Source organism: Agelaius tricolor, unplaced genomic scaffold, assembly GCF_023055355.1.
Source record: "Agelaius tricolor isolate 1412-34295 unplaced genomic scaffold, bAgeTri1.0.p SCAF_4, whole genome shotgun sequence".
Lineage (NCBI taxonomy): Eukaryota > Metazoa > Chordata > Aves > Passeriformes > Icteridae > Agelaius > Agelaius tricolor.
In genome coordinates this window covers 9,446,833-9,462,362 of record NW_027269264.1, presented here as the reverse complement: position 1 = coordinate 9,462,362, position 15,530 = coordinate 9,446,833, and the positions used below count along the sequence as shown (strand labels likewise).

At 34.6% G+C, this 15,530-nt stretch overlaps 1 protein-coding gene across 5 annotated transcripts in view; it reads left to right on the top strand.

Annotated features, from left to right (window-relative positions):
• LINGO2 (leucine rich repeat and Ig domain containing 2) overlaps nt 1–15,530 on the top strand; it is a 484,582-nt gene that overhangs the window by 157,589 nt on the left and 311,463 nt on the right. For 4 of the 5 annotated variants that reach the window (XM_071424533.1, XM_071424529.1, XM_071424532.1 and 1 more), the window contains exon 3: nt 5,670–5,750. The gene's annotated coding sequence lies outside the window, so the exon portion shown is untranslated. The remainder of the gene's footprint in view (nt 1–5,669; nt 5,751–15,530) is intronic. The other variant, XM_071424531.1, reaches the window with a different exon arrangement.

The window sequence follows — 15,530 nt, the reverse complement described above, 5'->3', positions numbered from 1 at the left end:
TAAATGTCTCCAAAATGAAACAAAATTATAGGAGTGGTTTACAGAACAATGGTCCATCATGAGGTATTCAAAACTGTAAGAGAACATATCTGACAAGTGGTGGTGTTACAGGTTATTGGAAGGGAGCTGATGATGATATTTCATTGCAAGAAATATGTAGAATATCTCTCTGTCCTTAGGGAATTCTTAATAGCTGTAATTTTGTCAATGAGTAACACACCAAGCACTGTTTCATCCACTATGCGAGGAAGTGGGATGGGTTGGAGAGAGATTTGAGTAGGAGGCATATATCTATATCAGTTACCTTAATGTTTGGAATAGCACAGATAAAAATAAAAACCTAAAGATGGTACATATATATTGACGAGACATTAACAAAACTGCCTTCTGGTTTTCAAGATACATGTTAAGTTGATTTTGACAGGTGGCTGTAAATCTGAGGAAATCTCTAGAGGTAGGGAGAGGAATCAAACTAACACTTTTATTGTATTTATAGAGGAATGCTCTTGAAGGGAAAGAGAACAAGCACTGAAAGGAGAGAGTCAAATGATTATGATTTTTTCAGTTGATGCTGTGAAGTTTATCCTGTAGTGAAGGTTTTTTCCTTTCTTGATAAGTTTGAATTTTGTTTGCAACATTTTAATAATGACCAAACATTGTGACTTTCATTGGAAAATTATCAACTTTTGTCTGTAATAGTAATTAAATATTAGACTTAGTAAGCATTCATTGTAACTGAATGTTATAGGATGATGAAAAATGAAGCGAATAACAGAAGTTAATTATTTTATTGCAAAATCCATCCATATTTTGAATAAAAACATCAATAAATTTATATGGGCTTTGTGGAAAGGAAATGAGATAATAATTTAGCTTCAAAAATCTAAAATTGATTACTTTTCAAAAATCTCATGCATAATCATTAGAATAGGAACTGTAGTAATTTATGATTATATGAATCTTGAGGATATTTAAAAAGGAAAATATTTGACGTTTTTCAGATTTATCTTGATTTTGAAGCCAAAAATATTGCCTTTGTTCACTTTTGAATCACTTCTGATTCCTCAAATAAAGTGATGAAGGATTTAAATATGAACCAAAAAGTATATCCAGTTTGTATTGTTTAAATATTAGAAACTATTGAAAATATCATTGAAGATGAGTTGGATGGGTTCTTAAGAGCCTATTATCCACTGCCCTTCCCCAGTGATGCCTTCTCGCTGTGTATGTGTGATTTCAGATAGATATTTACCAATATTTCACAATGATGGAAATATTGGAGGGTCCACAGCTCCCAAAAACACTTTATTTCAGTGCTTAAAGCATCCTTAGGATTTTTCCATTGAAATTTGATCTATTTTTTCTGCAATTTAAACTCAATACTTCCAGTTGTGTCAGCTTTAAGATCTGATTTTGTTATTACCAATATTTTCTTGTTTAGGATGCTGAAGTTCAACTACATATCCAGAGAGGATAGTATGCCCCTTAACTCCAAATAGGAAGCTGTGGATATTTCAGTGTAATGTCTGCCCTTACAAAGCTACACTTCCTTTGTGTCTCTCTGGAACTCCTTGTAGCTGGGGAGCATGGAATGGAGATAGGAGAATATACAGGAGCCTGTGGGTTACAGTGGTCTGGCACAACTTACTAACTGTACTGAAAGCAGCAATGTTCTGAAGAGTTTTGCTACCTATACCTAGTGCTGATTCTTGAAGGTCTTGTCTGAAGATCTTGGTGTGCAGCAGATATTTTTAATTAACTTCTTCAATACCAAGTCTTGGAGATTTTGATTTCAGAGAAAGTGTGTTATCTTTGTGCCACATGGTTTACTTTTTTTATTAGCTAGTTATTTAGGTTTGAAGAAAACTGTCTCTAAGCTTAATATGTATGTACTGTAAGAAATCTAAAACATGCATTGAATTAAAAAAAAAACAAAAAACAAACTCCAAACCAAACCAAGCCAAAAACCCAAAAAAAGGAAAGAAAGAAAAAAAAAAAAAACCAGCAAAAATCTATTCTTACCTTAAGCTTATGTGATTTTTTTTTTTTTTATCGTCCAATCATTAGGGCTTGAAAGGAAAGATACTTTATAAGGTAATATTTTGAAATACGACAGATTAAAAAACAAGCTATTTCTCTCCTCCGTGTATGTTGGGTAACAGCTCTTTCTATAAAAAAATCCTGACCTGTGATTTAATCCAAAGAAAAATATGGCCAGTACCCTTACAAAATTCTATTGTATAAAGATTTTTTTTTTCATGCTTTCATTTATATATAAAATTAGTTCATTATATTTTCAAGATACAGCTCTGGAGGATCTTTTTCTTCTGGTATAGATCATCTTTCTGTAAATATGATGTGTTTATTTTGCTGCAGTTTAAGCAGGCATTTTTTGGTTGTGTTTCAACATTTAGCTCTGTGACATTAAATTTTTTCAATGTAGGTCAATGTAGATCACATGACTTATTTTCCTGTTGCTCAAGTTTATTGTCTGATCTTAGAACAAGACTGTCTTAGTATATTTCACATGTTTGGCATGTGGCTCAAAAAGTCCAATGAAATCTTTAATATTTCCAGGCTGTCTCTGTGTAGCATGGTTTCGTGACTTCTAGTTTTGATAACTGCGGATTTTGATATTGTTAAATTTTCAGCTGTGATTTTAGTGACAGTTTTTCTCTTCCGTAAAGCAACATCTTAATTAAGGCTGCACACGTGTTGTTGCAATAGACAAAGTTAGGTAAAATATTCCAGAGTTACCAGAGGGGAACTCTTGCAGATAATTTTTCCTTCAAAAAACTAGGATAATCAGTATTTGGGGCAAAACATTCTGCATTTTCCATGTACAGTCTATGAATGAAATTCATATTTTACTTTATTTTGGATTTTTATTTTTATTACAAAACACCATCTGGCTTTTTAGTACCACTAAAGATTTGGTAGAAAATTGCAGTAGCCCCTCCTTATTTGTCTATCAGTATTTTCTATTTTTTATCTCTTCCATTCACAATAATACTTACCTTTAAGATTTTTCTTGACAACTAAGCTGATGCCCTCATAAAGCAGCTCTCTCGAGCTCCCAGATCTTATATCCGAAGGGCGCACAATACTTTTTTTCCAATGTGATTGCCCTTTTTCCCCCATGTGTACACACACTGGCACTGACTATCCTCTTCCATTTCCACAGCTGGTTAGTAAGCTTGTGTGTTTCACCAGCATCAGCTCTGTACAACCTAAAGAGCAGCTTGGGGCCAGGGGCAGCTTGTTTTAAGGTGAGATATTAGTGTTATCCTGTGGCTGGGAAAACTGATTAGCTCCTTTTTGTCTCACCTCTTAGGCAATCACTTATCTCTGAAGAAGCTGTGTCTTGCTGCAGAAAAATTTCTCTTCTCTGATAGCCTCTTGTATTGACCTTGTTGAATTCTCACTAGGGTCTTAATAACAACAACCCTCTAGTCCTCTCCTACCACTTGGGTTTTACGCTTAGAAATAATGAAGTAATGAGATGGAGATGTTATCAACATTTGGGTTATCAGCAGTTTGACCCTTGACTTTCTCTAATGGAGAAGTTTTTGATGTTGATACTCTATTTTGCTGCTACATTTTAGTGAGGAGAGAAATCACAGAATCTGGAATGGTTCAAGGTGGAAGGGCCATCTGGTCCAGCAGGTCATCTGGTCCAACGTCCCTGTTCAACAGGGTCATCCAAAAGTACATGGCACAGGATTTCATCTAGCCAGTTTTTGAATATTTCCAGTGAGAGAGACTCCACATCCTCTCTGGATGATCTGTTCCAGTGGTCAATCGCACACAAAGGAAAGAAGTTCTTCCTCATACTCAGTTGGAACTTCCTGAGCATTTGTTTCTTCCTGTTTGGATCTGATATCTAAATATCCTTTGAAGGTTAGTTAGAATATAATGCAGGGTTCAGAGTTTAATTCTCTCAGCCTCCAGAATCTCATGCTCACCCTTGTTTCAGGTTTGTTGTGTGTCCAACCAAAGGTGAAGGGAAACAACTATAATACTTAAAATATTTCCCTTTGGCATCAGCATAAAAAAAATGAAAAAAAAAAAATAGAGTCATGGTGAATTGGCTTATTTGTGGAGTTTTTGCGCTTTTCTTATTTTTGTTGTTTTTTTTTTTTTGTGAGTTTTTTAATTATGATTTAATTTTTTGGGTTTTTCTTTTCTTCTTCTTCCAATTCCATTACATTGTGTGTCATATCTGAAAAGAATTCAAAGAGAAAAAAATGCAAAATCAATAAATAGTTACAATTCTCTAGGAAGAGAAAACCTGGAAAAAATATTGCTATGAGTGTAAATAAATTTTCTGTTGTGTCCTACAGAAGTATTAGAGAATTGATGCAAATATCATGCCAAAACTACAGCTTTGGTGAATATGCAACCCAGCTTCTTCTCTAGGGAAATATTTGTGTTTAGTGGAGACAATACCAGACCCTGGAGTGCTGACAGTTCATTGCTGTCTTTAAGGACTGCTTCTGCAAATTGCATAAATTCCTTATGTTACAGATGTTCTCTGCAGTTCAGCTATTAGTCCACTTACCTTGCCCATTATGAACCACAAACTATAATATAAAATCATTGAATTAGCTCATATATTCGTATACCACATAACAAGCTATTTGAATGAGAGTTAGATAAAACATATTTCATCATGAAGTCTGCCTTTACTTGTGATATCTAACCTTTTCTGTAACTGCTGTATATTTGTATTATATCCTAAGAATACAAATAATTTTAAATAATATTCTTATTTCTTTTTTATATGATGTTTTTCAGTTTACAGAATAATCTCAAATAGATCTCAATATGTTTTATGTAGACATGCAGGGTAACCTTTTTCAGGTATTGGGAAAGGTCTTGGAGAAGTAATTTGTATATGGAAGAAGAGAAATAATTTTGTTATTTTGGTTGGGTTTTTTTGAAAACTTGTGTGAGACATGTTGATCAAAAGAGTTTATGGCATTTTTCACATTAATTTTGAAATAGTGCATTCTTTGTTAGTCTTTCGTATCATTATAGTTCTGTCTTATCAATCTGTGGTTCTTTCAAGGATGTTCTGGTCCTGACACATATGTGATTAAGAAGTTTTCTTAACTCCTCAACCTTCACTGTGTAAGACAGCTGTTTCTTCGTCTGTTAAAATAAATGGAAAGTTCAGATTTTAATTCAATGTGGCAAGACATTCTAAAACCCTCCTTTCTTACTGTAGAGTTGAAGACATGGATGGAGAAATCTGTGGAGGTGCCAAGTTCTATCACCAGCAGAGAAAAACAGTTAATCCTACTGTTGAAGTGATTTTTTTCCCTTTGTCTCTATTTGGGTTTAATGCTTTGTCAGTTTCACCTTCAGATCCTCCAGTAAATGTCTCTCTATCCTACCCTAGGCAGCTTAGTAGCCTGCTCCCCTTGAGTGCCAATGAATGCACTCCATTTTTTGGTGTTATTAGGAAGTTTCAATTGCCTCTAACCCTATTTACCTTAGCAGACACATTTATGGCTCTGAAAATTTTTTCTATTCCTTTTTGGACAGGAGTTAAATATAATTTGAAAATGTCTCAAGGCATTTCCTTTGAGAGTATCACCATTTCAAAAATCTCTGTACAACTGATGACTAAATAAATTTTCTTTTCTTTTTTCTTTTTTACCTAGTAAGTGAGCCGTGGAGCTGGAAAACTTGGCAGAAAACTCTTTTGTCTTTCCTGCTTTTATCTATGGAACCTGGTTTTCAAGGTAAACGTTCCATTCTAATTGACTGTAATTGTATGCTATTAAAATTTTAAATGTCTAAATGATCTTATAATACCTCTAGGTTTTAAAGAAAAATACCCTTGCTTAGCATTTAATTTACACTTTTAGAGTGAATTCTACTAGAATACTCTTGCAACTTTAAATAAATGCAATTAGTTCCTTTGGATTTATTAACAAATAAACCTCACTCTCAGGAAGAAAGGAAATGTATGGCAAGATCTAAGTAATTTTTGAATTTCTGGGTTATTTCTATTACATTTCCATCAATCTGAGTGAAAAAAAAACTAGATTAATGTGAATGCATTCATTATGTCAATATGTATTTTCTGTATTCTGTGTTTATTGGGAATGTTGTGTTTATTCATGACTTTATTAGAAGGAAGACTGAAGGTAATTCTTGAGACCCCTGGCCTATGTTTGCAATTTTCATTGCTATATAGTTTTTAAAGTAAGAGATTCTTATTCCTGCTCTTAAACATAGCTTTTAATAATGATATCTGAAAGGTAATTATATTCTATATTTGGAAAATCTAGTTTTCTAGAGGTCAGAATACCTCAGAGAAGCTGGTTTATTCTGTTATCATGATTTTATTGTAATTAAGTACTGTGGAAGGCCGCTTTTTCTACCAGAAAAAATATGTGACCATGAAAATATTAACCTGAATACCTCCCTCAGGTTTTGTTACTGTTTACTTTGACACTTTTCTTGTCCGAGCCCTGAATTTTATCTTTGAAGTTATCTTAATTGTCATTAGGAAAGAACTTTCTTCTCTAGTCTTTTTGCCATTGAAATGGCCATTTTTGCTATTTTAGACATGGTGAAACAAAGTTTTCAAAATATGTCCTCTTATAGGGGTCCTCAACAGCAAGCTATGCAACAGCCACTCCAAATTTGTGCTGGGGAAAAGAACTGCCCCTTTTGACAGAAGTGCCACTAGGAGCGCTTGTATGTTTAAGGTGGAAAATTGGGCATTTTGAAAAACAAAATCAGCAGCTTTCCCAGCACCTGGAACAAGGGAGTGAATATTCTTCTCTTCAGCATTTGGGTAACAAGCTGATCCCCAAGGCTGGGCATTTTAATATATTGAATTTCCTAAGAAGGGAGAGGAAAGAAAAGTGACTTAGCCTTTGCTTGAGTTAAACTTCCTCTGAGATGGTGGGTGGTGATTATAAAAGAAAAGTAGTAGCATTTCTTTCATTGCTTTCAGGGCTCCCTTGAGGATGGAAGACATTAAAAAAAAAAAAAAAAAGTGTCTGGCCAGTCTCTTTTAAATACTAGAAATGGCAGAAAATGTCCAGATTTTAAGAAGAGCCCAGACACAACAATTTTCCCTGCAGATAGTTAGGCATTTTACAATCAGATTTGTGAAAAAAAAAAAAAAAAAAAAAAAAAAAAAAAAAAAGAGTGGGTGCATTTCAAAGTGGTTCTGGTGCAATTCCCCAGATGTCATGTCGTACATAGGTTTCTTCTATCTTGAGTTTGCAAAGCCAGCAGAAGAGGGAAAAACACGAGCAGTCAGAAGTCTGACGGCTAAAGCTATAATTTTACATGGGTTTAATCTCAATTTCCATGATTATGTTTCATTGTGTTTAATGGAAATTTAAGAATGTACTTAAGCACTTGCAGAATTGGGACATATTTGGATGAATTACGGCAAAAGAACTGAAAGTGAAAACCATGAGTAGAATTTCCAAAGCATCTGTAGGTGACATAGCAGCAGGCTTAAGATGTTCTTCTGCATTACATATGATAATTTTGTAGCTTTTGTAAGATAGAAATCACAAAAAATAATATAATGGTTTAAAAACTATTTGGCAAAGAGCTTTTTTTTTTCCAAACTAGTATTATGACTTTTTATGCATAATAACCACTTCTGACTTACTGGTCTTCCTTTGACTGTATGTGTAATTAAATCTGAAGGTGCCATTGATTCTAATGACTTACGTGCAATTTTTGGTAATGGCATTTCTATAGCAAAACACCAATATTCAATTTCGAGTTAGCAATAAGTCACTGTCAGTAAGACTAGACTAATATATCTTTATGATGATGAGCTTGTATGGGGTAATGAGATGTTTTTAATCAAACAAAAGGGTAGGTTCAGAGTTGTAATTTGAAATTCTATTTTTAAAAAGGTTTGAGGAACTATTGGAAGTAAATTGTCTTTCATTCTGCCTTTTGTTTTCATCCCTCTGAAAAGATTCATTACTGCCTATTCAACTTGTTTTCCTAACATTCTTGTGGTGAATTTGGGATGCACAGTGCATAACATCTGTGAATTTCCATAAAATGAGGCTGTGAAGGTTTTCTCTATACTTTCCATTTGATGTTAGAAACCTCCCTGAGTAGGTTTTAGGCATCTCAAGAATGTTTCTGTCTTTACTGGTCTAGATTATACTAAGTGCTGCTGTAAAGCACTATATACCAATAGGTTTAATGACTTACCATTTCAGAACAAAAGAAAGGGGCGGGGGGGAAGTTATTTCATACATGCATATGTATTTCTTTTCAAAAGAGAAAAGAGAACAATTTGATAAACTGAAATTTTTTGTGTGTGCAAATATTATAAATTTTTGTGCCCAGGGTGTTTCAAATAAAACTAGATGAGAGGTGGTGTTATGTAACTATGGCTGTTGAAAGTGTGATTTTGCAGGCAGATTAACTTAGTTTCCTTCCCTAGGCCAACACTGCTGTAAGAACTGATTTTTCCTTCCAACCCTCAATTTCAGCCTACCAGTGCAACAGATAATTTTAGTATTAGCAGATGTAGCTAAATTTTGTATCAGTGCAGTACTTTATAAAAATAATTTACTATCAGGTCAAAAATCTTCTCTATTGACTCATATTTCTAATACTCTAAATTTCTACATTTCTTGAGTAAATGCTCTAATTTTGGTGGATTAGTGTCTATATATCAAGGAACATTTGTGGCTCTAGAACACTCCTAGAGCAGAACACAAAAGGTTCTGGATGATTGTAATTTTTTTCCTGCTCTTTAACCTTCAAATCTAGGTTATTAAAAGTACTTATCCAGGGATTGGGTAATAAAATTAGTTAAGGTTTCTCATAGTTCTCAGTGTTACAAGAACTGCGTGCCTGAAAAGAAGCAAAGGCTATCATAATGCTTTGCTTTTGAGACCAAAAGTTGATATTCTTCAGCTGTAAAGAAAACTTGGAATAGCTGTGCTGAAATTACTAGAAATGCATATGTGCTGTTGTGTGAATAAAAGAGAGTAAATCCCCTCAGGTTTAAAACACTTATTTTAATCCACTTGCTCAAATAATCTCTAACAATTCAATCTAGTACCTTCAAAAGTAGTAGGTGACTTCAGACAATCAGATTTTACAGCCAGAAAGGGTCTGATATTCACTAAATTCTGACCATTTCCTTCATGAAATTCAGGCTTCTTCTAAATTCAAAATGCACACCCAAAAAGTCACTTAGAGACATCTTAACACTGCAGATGCAAGACCTGCTGATTCTTGAAACTGTTAGAATAAATTAAAACAATCCATTTCAGTTTTCTTTGGATGTAATCTTGTGCTATTATGTATGCAGTCATCTGCATACTTTGAGTTGTACAGGGAGTTGTAGTCCAAGTTACTCTTGAACTTTAAATAAGTGTTTGGATTTATTTGGAGTCCTTAAGTTTACTCAGTCTTGATTTTCCAGATGAAAGTCAGAAATATGCTTTAGACTATGGGCTTTAGGTGTCCACATTCCAATATAATCAACAGATGTTGAAAACTGTTTAAATACAGTAAACAAGGCCTTTCTTTGGAGAGATGTGGTTTATCCAGTGACAATGTTCCAGTTTCTTCCCTGGTGTCTTCAAACATTAAGTGATGTCTACATTTGCAGGGTACTAAAATTGCTGGTTAGGAAATAGAAACTTAACCCCAGTATTCTTTGGTTTAGAAAAGTCAAGCAGAGATGAAAAAAAAATCTTAGAGAATCTGCTGGAAAAAGTAAAGTTACAATCCACAAATAAAAAGATGTTTTCTTTAGGCCTGGAAATGTAGGAAAGCTTTGTTATTCAACTACTCTGAAGACACTTCCTATGTTTGGCAGAACATAAAGACATCTTAAGAAATGCTAGAAGATCTGTTGCCAACTCTTAGTAAAATGTCAATATGCTTCCATTTTCTGTCTTAAGAGAGAAATATCATTTTAGATTGTGTATCTTGGTTGAAACAGTTAATTCAGTCCTCTCTGACTTTCCTTCATGCCTCACTCACAATCCTACTGTGCATCCTTAAATCATTGTAGTTTGCATTTTTATCATTGCAGCCCAATCTTTGGTATGGAATTTTGAAATGAGAGCTCAGCACAGAAAAATACTGTGTTGTATTTCATTAATCAGAAGGGATATGAGCAGGAAAAAAAGCAATAACTTTGTATACTATTTCTGTCAATACAAGGGTTACACCAGAGTTAAAGGAAAAGGTAGAAGGAGAATTCAGCAAGATAATATATGCAACTCTCCAAAACTGAACCAAGTCAGTTGGTTTATTCTGACTTTGGAAAAAGAATTTGCATGCTCAAAGTGGTCTTTAGTTCCTGACTGGCAAAAGCCAAGCCAAACCAAACCATAACCTTGATAATCTTAAAAGTCCCATTTAACCTAGGCCACTATATTGTTCTGTGATAAAAAAATCAGCTATGTAACAGCCCACTGATATACAGATTTTTAATAACTATATAGTTGACCACAGTTTGACACTTTGCATTCTTTAATATAATCTCTATTTTTAATGTAGCTGTGGTTTCTGGTAAAATATTTTCAGTACCACTAGGGATTGTATAGAAGCTTTTGGCATCAACATTAAGTCTCAGTATTGAATTAGAAGTTTCAGAGCTTTATTTCATCCTTGTTTACTACATCAGTATGAATTAAATCATCTTTGGACTACAAAATCAGATGCACTATACCTTTAAGTCTAATCATGAAGACCACAGCCTTCTGCCTCATTTTAGTCACATACAGTGGACTTTCTGACAGGGAATGTTTAATAACATGAGACCTCAGGCCTGAAAATCCAAGAGCTCAGGATGCTGAAAAGCTACAATCAAGTAAGGGACAGTGAGGAGCTCTGCCATCTCCCTGGGCAAGCCTTGCCTCAAATCTAGCAAAAACCCCTTTAGTGTGCAAGGAAGAACAGGTGACCCAGGTGTGAGAATGAGAACGGCCATAGGTCAGTAGAACTCCCAAGTAATGTAATGCGACATGTCTTGAGAAAGCACTTAAGGAGAGAGGCGAAAAAGGACAGTTCTTGGCCTCTCTGGAACATGGAAAGGGAGTTAAGGGTATTCAAAATGTAGAAAATGGTAATTTCTGCAAAAGTCCTTTGGAAGTGTTGTCCCTGTAAATATTAGAACAGAAAATTCTAACACCATCATATTCTTGTGCTTAAAAGCATGAAGGATGAGGAGTGAATCTGGAATAATAAAAAAAAAAATCTCAGTAAAATATAAGCATTTTAATGAAAATTTGGAGGCAAAGGAGCATCTACCTTTCTTTATATTTAAATAGAAGGCTAAGAAAAAAAGTATCTTCAAATTTCAGAGAGGGTCGTCAAGATTTTGTCAAGAACTACTCTTGCATTTGTTAGTTTATTTAGGTAGAGTTCCTGTTTTGTCTCTGAAGCATGCTGACACCACTTGAAAGCCATTATTTGAACTCAGTCTAGTAAGTATGCAGAAGAAATCAGTGCAAAATTCTTTTTTTTTCCACACATAAAGCTGTTTCTGCTTCTGTAAATTTGAGTTTAAATGAAACCTGTCTGTAATCATTTTTCTACAAAATTTGGAGCTCTAATGGGAAAAAATAATTTGGAAGCAATGGCACAAAATCAGAACAGATTAAATTTAAAGATTCCAATGAAAGGAGAGCTATCATACCATTTATTTAAATGTATTTACTCTAAAAATGTCATTTACATTAAGCAGAAAGCAGTCACCATTTCAATCTCTTAATGTCATGTTAGCCTAGAAGATCAGTGCCTCTGTTGGACATAAAGGTTCACTTGGAAGATGGGGTGGATAGAGAAAGGGGACTAAACAAGAACTGTGTTATTTTAGTTTTCCTTTGAACACTGGGATTTTGGAATGGGACGACCTTTAAGGACCCTTCCAAGTTAAGTCTTTCTGTGATTCTCTTATGATTCTGTGATTAGAACAGTGATGCCTTTCAGAATCAAAGACTCATCATTATGGGACTAAGCAGGCTATTTCTGCAGTATTCATGCATATACAAAAATTTCCCATTTTCATTGAAGTCAAATTTGTCATGAAAATTAAAGGTCATATCCTAAACTAATCTAAGTCGTGTTATCTCTGAAGTTATATTAATTTACAAGAAGTTATGTTTTGGAAATTATGCCGATTCTATATTGAAGTTCATGGAAGAAATATTTTGAAATATTTTTGATCAAAGACTTTATAGAAGTTGCCACATTTATTCATTTGAACATTTTCAGAGTGAAGGTGTTTATGATTTTTTTGTTACTATGACATATCCATATACTATGACTTAAATTTTGCTCTACCTAAAAAAAAAAATCAGATATCAAAATTCAGGAGAAGCTTGTTTCATGCAGTAATATCCTTCACTTGGTATCCAGGAACCAAAAATACATCTATTAATTTCAGTCACTAAATATTAGGAACGCCTACACTGTGCTATGAAATCAGTAATAATTTAACAAATGTTATGAAGAACAAGGAAAAAGAAGTCACAGCAATATTGTCCCTACTTTAAAAATCAGTATTTACAGTACCCATAGAAAGCTAATAGCTACCTAAATTTTATAAAAAGTAAAAAAACCCAACCGAAACAAACAAAAAAACCGCAAAAACCACAAACAAGCAACCCCCAAAAACAAATAAAAGCCTATCAAAACCAAAATCAAACTTAAACTAAATGTGCACCAAACCTATTTATTTTCATGCAAAAAAACCTAGTAAACCTAAAATGGTATATACTGAAGGAAATTAAGGACACAAATGCTAAAACTATGCAAACATCTTAAGCTTATGTGTCTCCTAATCACTCACAGCATGCTTTCAAATCTTTGGTTCTATGTTTTTATTAATTATGGCATTTGAATGTAATGTTTTCTTTCAGAATCATAATTTAAGATGAGTCAGATGACTCAATTCTGTCACAAGCAGACTTCCTAGTAGTAATGACATATTGAGCCACTGCAGTTGCTGGTACGGTCAGCACTTCTAAAGCTGTGCTTATCTTATGCACTGCCTGATTTTTCTTTTGCTTCCTTTGCCCCCTTTAGTTTGAAAACGACTCTTATTTTTAGGAAGGATTTATTTTTTTGTGATGGAGTTTCCTCATTGCATCTCAAAATATCACAATTGATCACATTCAGATTTATCTGTCTAGCTACTTTATGCTATTTACAGTGTCCCACTTTCCCACTTTTTCATGAACCACCCTTTAAAGGAAAGTAGCTCTTCATAATTGGGCAGTTGACCTTCGTGAGGCAGGGCTGCTCTTGATAAAAACTGAACTGTAGCATTTATAACTTTAATCAAAAAAAAATCAAGGAATCTGTAGTATCAATTTGAAGTATCAATTGGACCCATAAAATACACTATAATCAGAGAACCAGCATTGAATCAGAATTGAATAATTTTGGTTGGAAAGGACTTTAAAGACCCTCTAGTTACAGTCCCATGAGCAGGGATGCCTCTTACTAGATCAGGTTGCTCAAAACCCCATCCAACCTGACCTTGAACCATTCCAGGCATGAGGCATTCATAATTTCGAGCAACATTTTCCAGTCTTTTACTAACCTCACAGTGAAGGATTTCTTCCTAAGATCAAATCTAAACCTTCCTTCTTTCAGGTTAATGACAATATGACATTACCTCTTGTCCTATTACTATGTGGCCTTGTGAAAAATCATGCATTTGTGCAACGCAAAAACATGATGCAGAGCAGGAAATAAAAAACACAAATAATTAATTAAAGCCTCAGAAGGTAGTGAGGTCATATTTTTTATGCTTGGACAACTCTGGGGAAAAAAATACTTTCAACACATCTGTGTGCACAGGCTGAAAAAGCTGCATAGCATTCTAAAATTATGTCACTGAAGGTGAAAGTGATCCGAATTTTTTAATGGGTACAATAGACAGAAGACAAGATAGAGAGGAAATTTGGAATTAAGTTATAGTATAAAAGAAATGCCCAGTGGGGTTCTAGTGAAAGTCAATTTTGGCAAAATTGCCAAAGATGGCAGGTTGATGAACCCGAAGAGAAAAGTAAATTTCTCAGAGGAAAAAAATAACTTGGTGTGGACACCATTCTGACTAATGCACCTGATCCACTAGCATTAAGACTCTGATTCTAACTATGCAAAATTCCTTCACATTATTTAAACTGTAGAGCTGTGAAGGCTACTCCATACTTTGGGTGTGAAGAGCTTACACTTTTTAAGGTGTAAATTATGTGGTGTGATAATATTCTAGCTTCATTTAACCATCTTATAGAGCTCCTCAGCTCTATTAAGCATGTTTATAGGAATTCATTTTACAAAGATGATATGCAATGTGCAGAAACAAAAAATAGTTGCTGCTGCTGTTATTAGCAAAATGTATATTTTGTGCATTGCAGCAGGTAGATAGATAATGGTTAGCAGAACTGCATCCTGTGGAGAAAGACACATTTTCTGGGTCACTAAAAAGCCAGCTCACTCACTTTAAGTAAAATAGTAATTGAAGGGTAGAAGATTTACTATGGCAGTGGATTGAAGATTCGAGTTCACTTAAATAAAACACAGGTTCTGGTAGTCAGAAAAGGTTTTTTACTTCCTTTATGAACTGACCAGGTTCTGGGCTGTTCCCCTGCTGTTTGAATTCCAGTTTTTGCCTTAAGTTCATTTCTCCCTCAGTGCACAGACAGTTTCAGATAGTAGTCTGTCTGTCAGTGAAATGCTGTGAAGGCTGTCACATTCCGTCTCTCATTTCTTTCCCTTCAGTTACATAAATAACAAGAATTTCAATGCTGTCACTCCAGGATTATGTGAACCCTTGAACATAACCAAGATTGCTTTGAGAGTGGCTGAGACCAGCATTGGATACCTCAAGCTCTGAGGCATTGGTTTTTTTTCTGTCTTCAGCAATGAGTGTATCAGCTTAATTTCAAAGCAGCTGTGAATAAAGTTGAAGTCCTCTGAAGGACTCTGCCATGGGGCTGGGCCTGCCCCTTTGGGGTCTGACTGGAGGGATTGCATTGCCTTGCACTTGTGCTCCTGCCCAAGTCACTTTGGAGATTAGCATGGAAGGTTGGGTTTGTAACTGTAAGCAAACAAGTGACAGCCAAATGGGAGAACCAGTTCCAAAAAAGCACTGCTCATAGAGACAGGTGTGAGTCTTGCCTAAAGACTGAAAAGGAAAATCATAAGTGCCATTTCACTGATCAGAGGAATAATTTTTCCCTTTAAACCAGATGACGGTTTTGTTTCCAAAATGCTGTATTTATCTGGAGGCTGCTGCATAAAGGAAAAAGCTAAACACTTCAGAGGAAAATTTATATAAATAGTTAGGCTGCCATTAGTATAAGTTCTCTCTTTACTACAATGCCTAGTGTTCTCCTTCAATTAAAGTATCATACTTATCTTACATAATCTTCTAATGATATATTCCAGTTAAAATGCTGGGATTTTTATCTCCACTCTCAAATTAACATTGTGGTACATTCAGCATATTCAATAAGAACAAAAGCTATGAGAAGGAAAAATTT